Source organism: Rattus norvegicus, chromosome 10 (assembly GCF_036323735.1).
Source record: "Rattus norvegicus strain BN/NHsdMcwi chromosome 10, GRCr8, whole genome shotgun sequence".
Lineage (NCBI taxonomy): Eukaryota > Metazoa > Chordata > Mammalia > Rodentia > Muridae > Rattus > Rattus norvegicus.
In genome coordinates this window covers 1,826,543-1,845,002 of record NC_086028.1, presented here as the reverse complement: position 1 = coordinate 1,845,002, position 18,460 = coordinate 1,826,543, and the positions used below count along the sequence as shown (strand labels likewise).

The following is an 18,460-nucleotide window of genomic DNA, read 5'->3' as shown; positions in this document are numbered from 1 at the left end:
AAAAATAAATCAATATTAGATGTGGGGCATGGATCTGGTTTACCCCAAGCTGGAGCTCTCAGGGGCTCTGTTATCTTTTGAGAATTTCTATTTTTTCCAACAGTGTAGTGTCTCAGGTCTTTCCTTACAGTTCTGGCAGGAAAGTATCAGAGAAAAGTCTGATCCATCCATCTGAGCCATGTGACTATCTCAGAACTGGGTCTGGGTCACATGACTTCCTTCTTTCTGAAAGAAGGAAGCTAAAGTCTACAGCCATTCCTCCTGGTCTCCACATGTCTAGGGAAGCTTCTATTTTTAAAAAAAAAAGATTTATTTATTAATATGGGTATATTTTATTAATATGGGTATACTGTCACTCTGTTCAGACAGACCAGAAGAGGACATCGGGTCCCATTACAGATGGTTGTGAGCCACAATGTGGTTGCTGGGATTTGAACTCAGGACCTCTGGAAGAGCAGTCAGTGCTCTTAACCATTAAGCCATCTCTCCAGCCCAGGGAAGCTTCTAAATGGAAGAGATTTAGTTCCTAGTAAAGCTGGGCTGAGGTAAATGCTCTTCCATTCACGTAGTTTATAGTCCTTTATAGCCACCCATGGCAGCCCAAGGACTGGGGGATACTTAGGAGCTCAGAGGTCCTTTGCAAATAAGGCCCTCATTGCAAGCACCCCAAGCTTAGTGCCATTCAGTTTTCTAAGCTTCCTGATGCCATCACTGATCAAGCTGTGAGGTAGACATGGCAGTTTCATTCTGAGGGTCTCTTGAGGTATCTCTGCTGCCCCAGGGTGGGAAGTCACATTATCTGTCCATGGTCCTTCATCTTCCTGAGGGAACGTTCTAGAACCTGTGACCCTCCTCAGTCAATTCAAGAGTACAACAAATCCTGCAGTGCTAGTCAAAAGACTCTGGATGACATCAACTATTAGAAAATTTCCCAACTCCTAGAGTGAATGCCTTTCTCTGCAGCCAGCCTCCTCCTGATTGGAACAGCCCAGGAACTCTCCACCAATGAGCAGCAAGGCTTCTGAACCTGGAACTTTATAGCTTAGCAACCAGCAATCTGGAAGAATGCAGGAATCCATTTGGGGAAAGGGGCAGAAAAACAAGAAGGGAATTAGCTAGCAGGCAAGTAGTGAGGTTGCAAGTTTATTATTAGCTTGGTGGGTGCATTAATCACTGCAAAGTCCAGAGCCAGAGAACTATCTTGGCTTCAACTCTGGGGCTCACGGGTTCCCCACAACATCAAGTGAATGCTCAGGTAGGGATATGAACAGAGCTAAGAGGAGCAGATAGAAAATGCCTAACCGTCACTTAAGAAAAGCTGGACCCCAGCGTCACATACTTCCCTTGTGTTAGACTGCGCCTTTTCATCTTCCACCTTGTGACATCAGCGCGTCCCAGCTGTGTCCCAGGATGACATCAGACAAAAAGGAAGACAGGCAACCCTGGTGGGTATGGAGGGTTTGGTTCAGAATGAGCAGCGATGGTGATTGGTGGGACCCTTTGATAGTTAGAGAGTCATCCGTATGTCACCAGCCAGGAGCTGTAAAGTAGAAGTGGGTATCAAAGATGTGTGTTTGGATGACAAGTTAGCTATTGACAATGGCCCCTCAGACTGACAGGCTAGCCATCGACAATTCAGTTTTGCATTTATATATGTATAGGTCCAAGGTCAGGTCAACTCCCAGAGGCATCCACTTTATTGCTGTTGTTATTTTGTTTTTCAAGACAGGGTTTCTCTCTGTAACATCCCCGGCTGTCCTGAAATTCACTCTGATATCAGGCTGGCCTTGAACTCACAGAAATCCACCTGGCTCTGCCTCCTGTGTGCTGGAATTAAAGGCATGCCCCACCATTCTTGGCTCTCCATCCTACTTTTCAGACAGACTTTTCATCTGGGACTTGGGCTTACTGATCAGCTTTTGCTGTCTGGCCAGGAAACCCCATTCACCTGTCTCTGTATCCCTAGCACTGGGGCATGGTGATGCCCAACTCTTTATGCATTACTAAGGATTGAATTTAGGTCTTCATGTTTGAGCAGAAAGCACTTTACCAGTTGGGCCATCTCCTTAGCTCCAAGATGTTAATAACTAGGTTAGATCAACAGGTCGAAGGAATGGATGGGGTGCTAGGAGTCAAGGATATGAGGAAGGAAGGAAAGAAGTGGCAATAAGGACAAGATCCTAGCCAAGCAGAGTTTCCAGGGAGCCTGGTCCAAGCCCCAGTCCTGCAAAGTCTCCGGTTTATCCTAAAGTAATGGGGAAATGAGAACTTTTGTGGTTTGTACACTGAGTCAAGGTGCTGCTATTTTTAGACTAGAGAAATTACTTCAGCTATTGGACAGCAAGAGATGGGATGGCTATGAGTAAGGGCATTGGAGAGCAGAGGGGACACATGGGTTGTCCATGGTTGTCACAAACAATTGATTTCAATTGGCTTCATCCAGTGTTTGCCTCTTAGAAACTTCCCTTTAGCCATATCCTCATTTATGGAATTGAATGTAAACTGAGCAGCTGATAGTTAAATTGGGCTTTCCCAGTTTAGCATCTGAATTTCCCAGGACCAAAATACCTTGCAGTTCAAGATGAGCAGGCATATGCATACTCTTGCTCCAGGACAAGGGAGCTACTCTTGCAAGGGAGCTACCTTCTAGCCAGGTGTGGGTTCATGCTTATAATCTAGCATTTGGGAGGTAAACACAGGATCTGGAGTTCAAGGTCAGCCTTGGCTACAAAGGAATGTCAAGGCCAGATTGGGTTACATGAACCCTAGCAACACACCCACTCAATAAAAACAAAAACCTGACCTAAAACAAAACTAACAGAAAATAGACCGAGATCATTTCAGGGTTGGGGATGTAGAAATTAGGACACGCTTGGCTAACATGTGAAACCTGGGTTATATCTGCAACACTGCATAACCTAGAGGTGCTGGCATGTATCTTTAACTCCAACAGCACTCTGAAAATGTAATTGGGAGGGTCAGAAATTCAAGGTTATCCCCAGCTATGAAGCAAGTCTGAGGCTAACCTAGGGTACATGATACCATGTCTTTAAAGAAGAAAGTCAGCATCCCTTGTTGCAAGGAGCAATTTCTCCCCAAGGAAATGAGACTGGATGCCGCTCTGAGCATCAGGCAGGCAATTGGACTCTAGAGATGATTGTTTTCCTTTTAAAAGTGAAATTGGATGTAGGGAGACCTTTGGTCTCTTGGTAGCACTCATTTCCTGCTTGATGGGTACACGGGTGACCAGGCATAGAGGGTAGGAACCATGGGCTAACAGGGTGACCCTGAGCAGGAGCGTCTTCCCAGGCCTGCATCTTTCCAGATGAGAACATCGAGTAAAGGTGTTCTGTGTGCTGGTGTGGGTGGCAGGGAGGGCAGAGCTAATGAAAGGCTAGGTTGGTAATGCTGTTGACTCCAAAGGAGCCAGGTTCATCTGATTAAATGGGTGGGAGAGGACAACCAGGCCTCGTAGTTTTCATGGGTGTTTCCAAGACCTTCAAGATCACCTTCACTCCTGAATCTAGTGCCACTAGGTGGACAGGAGGTCCTTATGGGCACTCCTCTCCTGGGATAGATCTATTGTATTATCAAGGTTTAGTGTGTGTGTATGTGTATGTGTGTGTGTGTGTGTGTGTGTGTGTGTGTGTGTGTGTGTGTGTGTGTGAGTTTACAAGTACACAAATGCCATGTGTTATAAGTGGAGATAAAAAGACAACCTTATGTGTCAGTCTTGTATTTCACCTTGTTTGAGAAAGAGGCTCTTTTGTTTTCTTTGGGTGCACCAGGCTAGATAGCCCTCTGTCCCCATTTCCCACAGAAGAAGACTGGGATTGCAGCTGCGTGCTCTGTTTTCAGCTTTATATAAGCTCAGGTCTTCATGCTTGTGGAAGAAGTGCTTTACCCAGTGAACCATCTCCCCATCCCATAAGATGGTCTCTTTATACTCACTTTACAGAAGGCGCTCAGAGAGTGGAAAGGCCCTGCCATTAAGTAGTGGGATCAGAACTGGAACACATGATACGAGGGCTGCCTCACCCCCACTGGCCATGTGCACTCCTTCCTTAGTGACTCTGCAGGAAGGTCCAGAGAGAGAAGGGTGTGGCAAGCAGGTCGTGCTGAGGATGTCCAGCTAGGGAAGGCTCTAAAGAGAACAATGTCACATCCCGACCTGATGCTGGCAGCCTGGCCTGACCCTTGTGTAGGGAGTAGGCTTTTGAATGCTAGTCCTTACTAGTTGTCATGGAGATGGGATGGGATAAGTGAAGATGTACCCTAAGCCTCGCCCTGCAGATGTAGTAGTGGTGTGGGGGAACTGTGATGGCTATCCTTAGTCTTGTCTGCATCAGGAATTCACTAAAACCCAAAAGGCAGGGCACACCTGTAAGGGACTTTTTTTCTTAAATAAATCATTTGAAATGGGAGGACCCACTTCCAATCTGGATCTTTGAGGGGGAAAGATACACCTTTAATCTGGGCCACACCTTCAGCTGGCAGCCTATATAAAGGACATGGAAGAAGGAAGATTTTTGGCTCTTTGCCTGTTTGCTCTCATGGGCAAGTCCATTCCTTCACTGGCATACTTCTTCAGGATTCCAGAGTATACTGAAGACCAGCTGAGATGCCCAGCCTTGGGGACTGAATTTGCTGACTCAGCTAGACCGGATGGCCAGTGAGCCCCAGAGATCCTCCTGCTTCCTCAGCCCAAGCTCTGATGTCATAGGCACATGCTTTTTCCATGACTGCTGAGGATCCAAACTCAGATCCTGATGCTTGTGCAACAAGCCAGCACTTTACCAGCTCAGCCCTCTCTCTCCCTGTTGTTGAAGCTTCAGGCAGACACACAGGCGTGGGGTAACAGGTTGACTTTGATAGTCTTGTTCTGTGTAGATATACACCCTCCAGACTATCCTGAGGCAAATCACAAATGCAAGTGTAAACAAAGGCCAGGCTCCAACAGGAAAATAAAAAAGCTCTGCAGCCCTTACCCTGTGAAATGAACAGTAATGCTTTAATGATAGTGAATCCATGGCTCCCCTTCAATGTTCCCGGGCCTCACAGTGCTTTCCTTACAGTTGGATGAAGTCAGGATCAAGAGAAGGATTCAGTGTTACAACAGGTCATGCTGCTTGCTTCTCCCATAAACTACATACAAGTTCACTCCCCATTTGTATTTTTGAAGAACTTGTGCCATCTTATGGTTAACAGGGGTCTGGATTTTGCTTATTTTGACCCCCATGGCACTCGGATTTGGAAGCTCCTTTAGATTTGTGTCATTTTTATTTTAGTAGTTTTTTCAAGGGTGTTTTCACATGTCATTCAAAGGTGACATCTGGCTTTCCTTCTCCAGAATCCTAGCGGCCTCTGGTCATTGTCTCAACACACACGTTCATTACAGATCACCAAGCAGAGGACACGGAGCTTATGTTTGCCAGGGAAAACATTTCCATAAACACTGTCAGGGTAGGGCTGGGGTGTGAGTCAGTCAGTGGAGAGTATAGCATGTATGAAGCCTGGATCTGATTCCCAATGGTATCTAGTAGAACTATGGGGATGCATAACCTAAGATCCTACTTAGGGTGTGGAGGCTTGAAAGTTCAAGGTTGGAACTGGTAAGACAGTTCAGTGTGTAACATGTTTGCTCCAAAGCCCAAAGGTCTAAGTTTTGGTTCCCAGAACCCATGAAAAAGCCAAGCAGATCCCCTGTAATCCCAGCACTTGGAAGGCACAGTCAAGGGAACCCCAGGGCAAGTCAGGAAGCCAGACCAGAGAGAGAGAGAGAGAGAGAGAGAGAGAGAGAGAGAGAGAGAGAGAGAGAGAGACTCCTCAACTCCTCCGTGTATTTAAGATGGACAGCAGACATCAACCTCAGGTCTCTGCATGTGCATTCCAGTATACATGCACACACACATGTATAACCACACAAACAGAAAGAAGTTCAACGTCAGTCTTGGCTACAGAGTGAGTTTGTGGCCAGTCTGGTCTATAGAGACCCTCTGCTGTGGGAGAGACTGGGCCAGCTTGGCCTTCTGACATATTTGCTGGCCCTGTTCATTACCAACCATGAAATCTTTGGGCCTGCACTAACCTCCAGAACGTTCTCTGCCTATCACATTGGTCAAGATTTGTGAGGCCCACTGTAGAAACCCCAAGTCCACTCAGGGGCACTGAGCATTTGGATTGATGCCAGGAGACCCTCACTCTGTAGCCCAGGTTGTCTTTAAATTCTCAATTCTCTTGCTTCAGCTTCCCAAATGCTTAGACAGGCATGTAGCACCACACTTGGCTAAATGTATCTAATTGTACCTGATTTAGACATAAGTCACCACAAGTGGCTAGCAGCTACCATTTCGGACAGACCCTTTCTAGAAAACTTACTATGTTTGCTTCACATCTGTAAAGCAGAGATCAGTGAGGAATATTTTAGGAGGAAATTGGGTAGATTAGATCATGTATATAAAAGGCCAGCATCGAACAAGTCCTCCATAAAAGGCTTATGTCTATTATCATCAACAGTTTGACACACTTTAGAAAAAGGTTAAAATTCCAAGTCATTCCAGAGAAACTTGTAGAAAATATCCTTCATTTCAGAGTAGTGAAAGTGCGGGCTACAAGGCCTTTACTTCATTACTTAATTCAATCAATTAAGCAATCACTCCGAATAACGTGTTGCTTTAATTTTCCATTTGGAACCATTTGAGGCTGTCTGATTGTCACACAAACATGACCCTGAAAGGCAGAAAAGCCACTGGAGCCCCTGTTCCCTTCAGCCCACTTTTGAAAGCATCTCTGCCATCTCTTGACTAGCAACGGGGGAGGGCATCAAACTGAGGACTCCTTTGAGCAAAACCAAACCTTTCCCATCCTTGGCTTTGATATAGCCCACTGTCTAATGTGCTGAGATTCCTGGCAACTTTACCTGCAGTCAAAATAGGGAGACATTGCTGGGTAGCACGGTCTGGGTGCGGTCCTCCTGCTGTCTGTGGTGTTCCCAGGCTCACTGACTTCTGCTGCTTTACTGGTTTACTGCTGTAAATTTCATTTCCCCTAGAAACTTGGCATCTGAGGTGTCAGCCTGGGAACATATTTGTTTGTGTAAAATTTTAAAAAATATGTTTTGACCATATTTAAGTCCTAACTACACCAAAGAAATAAATAGTGGCTGGCACAATGCCACTCACTGGGATACATTTCTGGCTTTCTTCCTTAAACTCTGCTTTTGTTTACATAACCTAAACTCTCAAGATGGCTGAATGGCTGGTCTCAGAAAGCTACAAGGGTCACCTTTGCAGTCATGGCCACCCAGCCACCCAGGCCCACTCTTAAAGTCTACTTACCTCATGAGAATATTGCATCTGTACAGGAGGGATAGGCTGCCAGAAACAGGGACCCTTACATGTTCATCATGAAGGGGCACGTGAATCACACACCCTTTCAGAAGAGCACCATGGAACAGATGCAGAACTTAAAAACGCACAGATCCTCTGATGGAAAAATTCCACTTCTTGGGTCTACACTTACAAGTACTGTGCCAAGGAATGCAAGTGTTATCGCAGCCAAGTCCTGGAGTTAACACAAATGTTGGCCAGTAGGGGACATTACGTATGGTAGGATGCTGGATGTTACTGGAAGAAATGGGCTAGCTCTGAGAGCTGGCTCTTCAGGGTACATAGCCACACCCAAGCCTTCATTACATGAGAAAACCAAGGACCTTGCCCATAAATCTTACATGGATTGGAAAGCCACAAATGGTGGCGCTTTCTTCATATGCCCAAGTGTGGAGGACAGAAGACATCTTTGGGTGTTCCTCAGGTACTGGTCCTCTTGTTCTTTTCAGACAGTCACTGACTCAGAACTCTCCAATTAGACTAGACTGGCTAGCCAGCAAGATTGCCTATCCAGTACTGGGACTGCAGGCATGTGCACACACCCAGCTTTTTACATGGGTTCTTGGAAATGAATATGGGTCCTTGAACTTGGAAAGGGAGCACAATATCAACTGAGCCATCTCCCCAGTTTGGTGGCTACATCTTAGAAGATGGGGTTCAAGTTAGAGAATTTCATCGTGTGTGTGTGTGTGTGTGTGTGTGTGTGTGTGTGTGTGTGTGAATGTGCACATGCATGTGCTCTGTGCACACACCACAGCACACATGTGGAGATCAGAAGACAACCTGTGGGGGTCAGCCCTCTCCTTCCACCATCTGAATCCCAGGGATCAAACTCAGATCATCAGACTTGGTGGCAAGCACCTTTACCCACTAAGCCCTCTCGCCAGTCCCTCTGTTCTCTTCTGTAGTATCTTTTTTTCTTTTCTAGCCATAAAGGTTACATTATTTTTAACACCTGGTATAATTTAAAGCATTAAATGGTGTATTAAAAAGTCATTTCTGGCCAGGTACGGTACCAAATGCCCATAATCCCAACACTTAGGCGGCTGAGGCCAACCTGAGTTACAACAGGAAGACTTTGCATCAGTGAGGGGTGGTGAGAATGGAGAGAGGATCTGGAGGAGGGGAAAGGTTAAGTAATGGGCAAAAGCTCATTTCTCCATTTTAGCTGAAAGAGTGTAATATACTAACTCTCCTTTACCACATGCCTATTGGGCTCAGCTGGCATCTGGGAAGGGCTACAGCTGTCTGGCAGGTACCATGCAGTGTGTGCCCCGTCTGTGGGGCCTTATGTATCTCACTTAACAGCCACCCTTCTGCTCTCCCCAGTCCCTGCCTGACCCTTTCTCCACCACCTTCGAGACAAAGGAGCTGACATAGCACCCTAACACTTAGATTCCAAAGCACTGAGTGGAGAAGAGAGGAGTGTGGGCTAGTAGAGTCTGGCCCTTGAGAAAGATAATGGTCTTCTGTTCTGAGCTAGACCACATTTACACCTCTGTTCCTAAGACTGCAGTCCTGTTCCTCTGGGAATATCTGAACCCACCAGAAGCTAGAGCTAAATGTTGTAAAACAACTGTGGTTCTTCGGAGGAGAGACCTCAGACAAATGATTATTTCTTTTAAGTGCTTATAGCCTCCAGGTTGGATGGGGTCATCTTATTTTGGGGGATTCAAATGATATGGGTTTGCATTTTCACCTACATGCCAGGAGACACCCAACTGTCCTTGGAACAACTCCAGGGATGAGGTGAGGCTTGCTTATGTGTCTCCTAGGTAGCCAAGATTTTACATTCTTGAATCTGCCGCATCTTTTTGTTCTGCTGACACACTGTGCAGACACATGGGGATCTTGCTGGCTCTGTTATTGCACCTCAGATGCCACCTTTGAAAAAGGAACTCTTGTTGTTGTTGTTGCTGCTGCTGCTGCTGTTGTTGTTGTTTTGTTTTCCAAGACAGGGTTTCTCTGTGTAGCCCTGGCTATCCTGGAATTCACTCTGTAGACCAAGCTGGCCTCAAACTCTGAGATCCATTTATGTCTGCATCCCTAGTGCTGGGATTAAAGGCATGCACCACCACTGCTTGATTGAAAAAGGAACTCTTAAGTACTGGTTTCACCCTGAATCCTGTGAGTTACACAGCTGGTTTGACCTCAGCCAGAGCTTTCTCCTGGAGTAGGCTCCAGATTCTGTTCAGCTTTTCTGATCCTCTCCAAATTCCACATACTGAAAGTTTGAGACAAAAGAAAATGTTAGAGTGTTAGAGATGGCTATCAGTAAAGATTATGCCTTACAAACATGATGTCCTGAGATCAGATACTACGGCCTCTGTAAAAAGCTGAGCATGGTGGTGCACCTGTGATCCCACAATGATGAGATGGGAGGCAGCGACAGGTAGTGGATCTCTGGAAGCTCTCAGACCAGTTGGCCTGGCCTGGCATGGTCAAGTTCCAGGCCAATGAGAGTCTCCCAAAGGAGAAGTGAAAGGCACAGGAAGACCCACATGTAATGCTGTCCTCTGTACACGTACACTATGATGAAGGAGAGGCTGGAGAGATCACTCAGTGATTGAGTGTTCACTGCTCTCTCAGGAATGGAGTTCAGATCCCAGTACACACATTGGACAGCTTACAAATGCCTGTGCTCTAGTCTGTATCCTTCCTGGCATCCATAGGCACATCACACACACACACACACACACACACACACACACACACACACACACACACACACAGAGAGAGAGAGAGAGAGAGAGAGAGAGAGAGAGAGAGAGAGAAAGAGCAATTTTTGTAAGGAATAAGAAAACACTGGCCAAAGAGGCATCATACTCAGAGGAAGGAGGAGGGGGAGAGGCAGAGGAAAGAAGCTAAGGGCTGCCTGCTACTGGTGCGCCTGGACCATGGGTACCTGTTGCTCAAAACAGCATTTCCTCTAACAGAAAACAGAGCCAGAAAAGACAATATAGGACCTACCCTGGAAGTTCTTCAAAATGCAAAGTGCAGCAATCTTAGGACCCAGCAGCTCCACTCCTACCAATCTACCCAAAAGACAGAAAGATGTACCACATGGAAACACACATGGACATTCGCAGCTGCATCGTCCATGATAGGCATGAATAGAAATAACCCACGCGGGCTGGAGAGATGGCTCAGCGGTTAAGAGCACCCGACTACTCTTCCAGAGGTCCTGAGTTCAATTCCCAGCAACCACATGGTGGCTCACAACCATCTGTAAAGATCTGATGCCCTCTTCTGGTGTGTCTGAAGATAGCTACAACTTATATATAATAAATGAATAAATCTTAAAAAAAAAGAAAGAAATAACCCACGCCTATCTACTGACAAACGGACAAGCAGCACACAGCCGCATCCCTGTAACAGAATAGGACTCAGGCACAGAGGGAACGAGTCTTGAGCTGGGGGTGGTGGTGCAAGTTGATAGCACTGGCAACTCAGAAAGTGGAGGCAGGAGGATGAGGTGTTGAAAGGTAGCCTTGGCTATACGAGAGCCTATCTTAAAACAAACAAACAAACAAAGCAAGGAAAAGATGAAGATGGGGAGGAAGGGGAGAGAAGGCAGGTAGAAAGTCAGTCCATCCTGATACTACAACATGGCTATACTTTGAGACCACTGTGCCACATGAAAGGACCACAGGCTGCATGGAAGTAGAGCAGTGCTTATCAGGACAGGGCAGAATGACGGTGATGGGAGGCTCATTCATTCATTTTGATTAATGTTGCATGGCATGACATGAATGAATATACCCAAGGCTGACTGCCACACTTTCAATGTGAATGTTACCCTTTTAAGTTGATCACTCAATAAAACTATTAAAGTCCCTCTCTGTCCTTCTCCTGGGTGCTGGGGTTACAGGCATACACCGCCACATGCTGTGTCTTTACATAGCCAAGGCTAGGCTGAATCTCACAATCTTCCTGTCTCAGCCTCTAGAGAGCTGTTATTCTCTACTTCTCTACTGACTTATTCTCTACACTGTCATGTTTAACAGTCCAGAAACCCTGACCTGTGACCTCCTGTTGGGTCTCAGACCCGCTCAGAATGGAAGGATAAGTGTTTTTAAGTCATACTTAGTTCCTTCCCTTGGAAAAGGCTTCACAGACTCAGTCCTATATAGACCTTTAAATCTGTGTTGTGTTTGAACCTCACAGAGCCTGTTAAACACCAATCCCTGAACAGTGCTGGTGTTGCAGCAGGTTTAGGGCACAGCAGGGAAGATCTCAGGAGACCTGAGTCTCCACCCTCACAGAGCTTTCCAGAAGCCTAGCAGGGTTGCCAGAACTGACCCTGTGTCTGAGGCTGCTTCCCTGGAAAGGGGCAGCTGCTTAGATAGGTTCGGGTCAGGGAAAGAATGGCCTATGATTCACTGAGCTGCTAATCCATGCTAGGGTCTCAAGCTTCACTGGAGAAGGAATCCTTAGCAGCCATGGCCTGTGGCAGACAGGCCCGTGTGAGCAATCAATCTTAAATAGAGTAGCTTTCTCCTGGGGGATTCAACTCCATTACAGAACACTGGACTGGAAGCTAGGGATATAAGTTAGTTGGTAGACTGCTTGCCTAGCTTGAATGGAGATGCCCTGGTTCAAGGCCTACCACAGCATAAAACTGAGTATTGTCTATAATCCCAGTACCCTAATAGGGGATCCAGGCAGGAGGACCAGAAGTTCAAGTCCAGCCTTGATGAGCTCTAAGACAAGCCTGATCTAAAGACAGTTTCAAAAAGTAAACCCTCAAAACCCACAAAATGCTGGATTGATGAATTGAAAAATTCCCCTGGGCCCAAAGTACAAACTTCCAATAGCAGAGTGCTTGTCGTTAAGTCTGTCAGAAAAAGGTGGGACAAAAGAACTTGCAAAATGAAAATGTGGCTCCAAAATCATTAAGTTCAAGACAGCAACACTACAGGACCAACCTGAGTACGTACCCCAGGCCCTTGGGAACCAGCCCAAATCTAGGCTTAAATGGCTTGTCTGCTAGGAAAGTAGCTACCAGCTCATCTCTGCAGGGGCGTGACACCCACGTCTCATCCTCCCATTGCTGAGGCCCGGTAGGGAGGTTCTCATCACAGAGAGAGATGCAGTAATATCCCAATGCCATCAGCCTGATGGGTAACAAGAGTCTGACTTCCAGCGTTAATCCGTGTATATTACTACGCTGTACTATAAGGCTCCCATGGGACACCTTACTGTCCATTCTTACCTCATTCCCACTGCCACCCCATGTCTGTCTTTCTAGTACTTACAGATAGGAAAACTGAGGAGCAAAAAGCACTATCCATGCTAGAGATTGTAATACCCGTCCTTGGAAGAGTCCAAACCCAAATAGAACAAGCAGACATGTGTTTGTTCCCGTTTTTTTTTTTTTTTTTTTGTTGTTGTTGTTATTGGGTGTGCTTTGTTTGAGACGATCTCATTATGTCCCAGCTGGCCCACAATTTGCTACCTAGACGAGACTGGCCTTGAACTTCCTCCTGTTTCTGCCTTCTGAGTGCTGGGATTACAGGAGTGTCGACCACACCTGTCGATGCCCATGTCTCCATGTTGTGAGAGGCTGTTTCTGAGACACTGGAACACTGGGCGTTCAGCACGGAGTGTTTGCCCTCACACGGGCTACCCATTCTTCTGCTTCCTTGTCCATCTTGTCCCCTTAAAGTGAGAAACCTTTAGTAGGGTGTCACACAGTATTGGACCTCCACACATGGCACTGTGCCTGGCATACTGGGCCCTCAGCAGACATCTGTCCAAGGAAAGACAGAGGAAGAGAGGGATGGAGAAGATATCCAGCTTGATCCAGAACCAGTCACAACCTCTAAAATTCAAGTCCACGTGGCTTAAAAGTGTCTTAGAGCTGGAGAGGTAGCTTAGTTGGTAAAGAGTTTGCCTCCAGAACCCATAAAAAGCAGGCTGGTATGAGGGTACGTCTTTGTGACCCCTCTACTGGGGAGATGAAGACTGGAGAATCCTTGAAGCTTGCTGTACAGTAGTCCAGGTGATCAGTGATGTCCAGGTTCAGTTAGAGACCCTACCTTATAAAAAGGGTAGAGGGTGTCCAAGGGGTTGGGGCAAAGATGGAGACAAACACACAGAGACAGCAGAGACAGGCACACACAGAGGGAGACAGAGATACACAGAGGGATAAAGACAGAATGGCACAGAAACTAGTTTTAGTAGCACAGCATGGTGCTGTAGGCCACTAACTCAGAGTCTAAAACGAGGCTTTCTACAAGTTCAAGGCCAATTTAGGCTACAGTACAAAAGCCTGTCTCAAAAACAACAACAACAAAAAAAAAATCCTAAAAGTTCTCCCCAATGTGTGATTGGAAAGAGATGTAAAGGGTGCCACTAGGGCCCAGCCCTATCCTGGCAGGCTTGTAGAGTGGGGGTAGGGTATGCTCTGGCATCAGGGCTTGCAGCTCTCTGCTGGCTCTCTTGCAGCTCCTGTACCTGCCCTAGCTGGCCGGCCAGCCCCCTCTGGCACCCTCACCCCATGACACAGCATAAAGTGTAACCAGAGCTGGCCCCTTGCTAGGACCTGCTGTTTCCCTCCCCATTGCCCTGGGAGGATTGGCCAGGAGCTGCTGCTTGAACCCAACTGTGGCCATTTGAACTGGCGCCTGCCCTTCAAGGCCCTGCCTACGCTGGTGCCCTGTCCATGAAACCTTGTGTGGTGGCTCCTTAACTGGTGGGACTTATGGTGGCCTGTCCTAGAGGTTTGAAACTCTCCATTTCCCAGAGAAAACGGAGGTGCATAAAGGAGCCTAACAGGAAAGAGGCGCTGGCTTATGTCAACCTAGGACAGGAAGAGCAGCCTCTGGGGATGCTAAGCCTGTGGTTCTACCCCACTGTGGGGCTTACAGTTGGAGTTTTGGTGAGTAGCAATGTCAGCTGATTTCTGTGCCCTCGGCTTCCCCACACCAACTTTCCCGGGTAGGAAACAAGAGTTTTAAAAGTTGACCTAGGACACTTTACAAACCATCCTGTTTTCTGTCTCTCTGCCAGGGCACAGTGCTTCACAGTTTTCTTTCAAGAAACCCACTCTTTAGCCAGGTGTGGTGGCAGAACTCAGAAGGCAGAGGGAAGCATGATCTCTGTGGGTCTGGTCTGTATATCGAAGTCCAGGCCAACCAAAGCTACAAAGTGAGACCCTGTCAAAAAAGAGAAAAGAAGAAGAAAGGAAGGAAGGAAGGAAGGGAAAGAGAAAAGAAGGTTGAGGTGAAAAAAAAGAAAAAGAAAGCCTCTCATTTTTAAGAGATTTAAATTCATGTGAAATATCCCCACCTTAAATGGAAACAAACCAGCTGCTATAACTAAAAATTTACCATGCGAAGAAATGCCTCTTAGCATAGTTAATAACTTTATCCACAATTTACTTAAAATCACCTGGTGGATATGTGTGAGAGACTTGGAGTCATGGCTTCCAGTTGTGAGGCAGTGAAGCTCAGAGAGATGGAGTTGCAGCTGTGACACAGTTCAAGCCCAGCTTAGGCAGGATACGGCTAAGCAGACATGCTGCTCCCAGAGACACACATTTGCAGCTGAACTGTGGCTTCTAAGCCTGTTCTGAGTCGTTTGCATGTATTAGTAAATGTCAGTGCTAATGCTAATATTGTAGGCACTGATGTCTCCACTCCTTCAGAAAAGCACTGTCAAGGTTTGTGATCTTAATTCAATTATACCCTTCTATGTCCGAGAAACTCTGAGGCTAGCTCAGAGAGGACAGGCCTTCCCTTTGCAAGATGAGAAACTGAGGCAAAGAGTTGGAAAAGTGTCTTTTTTTTTTTCTGGGAGTTGGCAGGGGAGGACTGCCCAGGGCTCACTGCCAGAGTGAAGATCCCAAAGGCCCCTGGAAGGACTAGGCCTGTCAAACTGGTAACTCTTGTTTCTCCCTCGCTCTCTCTGCCTCCCTACAAACCCAGAAGCAAAAGTGGATGTCGGCCATAGCCAACCTTTTTCCCAGGCCTGAGTGCCATCCTTTTATCCCTGGAGGGCAAAATGCGCATCTTCCGGGTGAACAGCAAGAGGCCTCACGAGTCATCTTTTTATTTTCCACTGGTTTTGAGCGTGGTGAGGGAGAGGTGGACCCCCCTCCCCAGAGCCTGAACAGTTAGGAGCAGAGGTGAGCAGAGGGGACTCTCTTCTGGAGTTGCAGGCAGCTCCTGGCCCTGGGACCCCCGAGGAATACTGCAAGAGCAATAAGGATTTTTAGGGGCATTATGATAGTGGAATGGAAACACATCTGCCCCCAAAAGTCCCTCATTTTCCCTGCGGTAACCAATCAGCTGTCAGGAACTGAAGCTCTCAGAGGCCCCGAGAGCCAAAACTAAAAACGAAAAAAAATGCAGAAAGTTAAAGCAAACCTCAGACAAGTGGGGGTAGCACTAGGCACAGTCTCCCAGGAACTTCAGCAACTGGCTGCATGCATCTCTAGGCTGAAGCTTCCATACAGACATGTGAGTCCAAGCATAGGGAACCTGGCATCTGAAACCCCAGAGCAGGTTCCAAACTTGATGGTGCCAACCATGTCCTAAAATCAGGCACACACAGGGGCCGGCCCCCTTCCCCCAAACACCAAATATTCATTCCTGGTCCTCATTGATGAGCTGAGAAAACAAGTGACCCATCAGGGCCTTCCTTCCTGTACTGAGGGAGAATGAGAAGCTGCCTTCAAGACACTGATGCTGAGTGACTGGTTCCGTGACTGACGGAGGGAAGGGTGGAGCCTCAGGGAAGGTCACTGGGTGTTTAAAGCTGATGGGCAAAGTCACTCAGTAGGTCCATGTACCTACTGAGGGTCTGACCACTAAGGACTGGGTAAGAAAGAATCAGGCCAGCTAGCACCTCAGCACTTCAGTAATGTGATACATCACACTGGGCCATCTCAGAGAAGAGACAACTGAAAGCAGCCCCTGAGCTGAATGGAAGTCCCTAATCACCACAGAGTCCCAACACATCCCCAGCACACAAGTAGCTCCTTAGCAGTGATTGGGTGGCCCGAAAGCTCTGGTACAGCAGCAGCCAGGCATATGGGCCAGGCCAGTGAGGGCTGGCATGGGTGCCATTCCATCACTGCCATGCAACAGTTAGCAACTCAGCCTGCAGCTGTCCTTCCAGGCATCACCTAAAATATTCTCTGGGTAAACCTGAGGCTAAATATGGCCTGGCCCACGAGTCCCTAGCTGGATCCTTTGATGCCATGCTGAGATGCAATGAGGAGTCCACAAGGCCATCTGGAGGCCTGGAGTTCACTTATTAGGGCCAATCAGAGTCCAGGGGGTTTGGCTGACTCAGGACTGGGCCCAGCTTCTCAGAGAGCAGGTGCCTCTGCCAAGGCTCAGCAGGCCACAGGCACCCCTTCGCAGCAGGATTTAGGCTGGCGTACCCACCCAGGCCTCACACTCAGCCTATATCCAGGTATCTTAGATGTTACTCCTTTTCTTGGTCCACTTGGCCCTCCCTGCAGGTCCTCAAATACCCTGCAACCTTCTCCTTAATTCTAGGCCCACTCATGGCTCTGCCTCTCCAGGCAGAGGAGGCTGAGCTTGTGGGAGTGCAGCCTGGCTTTGGAGAGATTGGCAAAGAATTCCACTGTAGCTGAGATGGGTTATAGGCCACCCCACCCTCTTCAGCCACCCCAAAATGAAGGATCCTAGCCCTGTGAGGGCTGCAGAGGCTGATTTGCTTGCTACAAAAGCACACTCTGCCCTGGGATTTTCTAGAACCCTGTGTGTGTTCACACAGGGTCTTGCTCCAAGCTCAGTGCAACAGCTTTACGTGTTTCCTTCTGAGAGTCTGGAAGGAACTTAGTCTTTCCCAGAGCCCACAGGGTCACCAAGCTACTGAACCTAGCAGGATCTCTAGGAAGGCCACCCTGGGGAGCCAAGCATCCACTCTCCCTAAACTGCTTCTATGCAGACCCCAGGCAGAAAGAGCCCCAGACCACTATCTGGAACTTGTTTGGGCTCTAATCATAGCAATAAGGCCACGTCTGGGCCTCAGTTGGCAGCAGTCCAGGCTGTCTTGGGCACTGATGCCAACTGGCCCCAGGCACAGCTCTCATGGATGGTTCTAGCAAAAAAGCCCTATTTGCTGATGTCTCAAAACTCTGACAGCACATTGAAACTCAGCAGCTCAGCTCAGCCCTGCACCAGCGTGGCTTTCTCTCCCTGCCTGCGCGCTCAGTCCTCAGAAGGAGCTTGCATGTACCTGTGCCCTTACAGTGACTCATCCTGGATATTTTTGCATTCTCCAGGGTGTCCCTTTCCTGCCACAGTGCACTTTGTGGGCCCTTTTTGAGGAAAATGATGGAATACCAGAAACTATCAATACCTGCCTTTGTCCCTACAACTATGGATTATGTGAAGGCCACGGGCAGAACACTGGCAGCTTTGGAAAGGGATCACAAGGTGTCTGGGGTTTAGACTGGCATGGAGCAAATGAACTGAGGAACCCCAGAGGTTACTGCTCCTGTCCTCCCAAAGCCCCTCTCTTCAGCATCTACCCTGAAAATTCTATAGTTGTTTAAAACATGCTTGTGTAGGGCAGGGTTGACTGGGGTTTATTTTCTTGTACCGAATCTAAGAAGCAAGGACTTTAGGTTAGAATAGTGGGTGAGGAACATTTCGACAGCAGTCAGTGTGGTGAACAGTCTTCCCCGTGTGTACTTTCTAACAAGTAGCTCTGAAGCAGGGACTCCTGAAACTGATTTTCTTCTTCAGGTTTAAAATAGCCATTTACTGCCTCAAGAGCTCTAAGTTTATTTAGTCCAAATCTTCTTGTTTGTTTGTTTATTTCCATTGCTAGGGTTGAACCCAGGGCCTTTGCTAGGTAAGACTCCACCACTGAATTATATATTCCCCTGCCCTTCTTTCAGTTAGCTGAGGGGGCAGAGAAGCAAGCGCTTTTCTAGCTTCCGTTGGCTTGAGTTGTGCATGTACACTTTGTTTTGAAGGGCCTGTGCCTTTTGCCTCACCCCAGGTCATAGGTTATTAATATATTTTCTATTGAAAATGTGCCCTGGACCATATATTGCAAAGGACTAAATCATCCCCCATCCTGTT

General features: G+C 47.4%; 2 long non-coding RNA genes across 2 annotated transcripts in view; one reads left to right on the top strand and one right to left on the bottom strand.

Annotated features, from left to right (window-relative positions):
• Window positions 1-18,460, bottom strand: part of LOC102547286 (uncharacterized) — a 46,298-nt gene that overhangs the window by 24,639 nt on the left and 3,199 nt on the right. The window contains exon 2 of the long non-coding RNA XR_010055494.1: window positions 1,340-1,540. This is a non-coding gene — a long non-coding RNA (uncharacterized LOC102547286). The remainder of the gene's footprint in view (window positions 1-1,339; window positions 1,541-18,460) is intronic.
• LOC134480737 (uncharacterized) lies at window positions 1,308-10,706 on the top strand. Its single transcript, XR_010055498.1, has 2 exons — window positions 1,308-1,445; window positions 10,325-10,706. It is a non-coding gene; the product is annotated as an uncharacterized LOC134480737 (long non-coding RNA).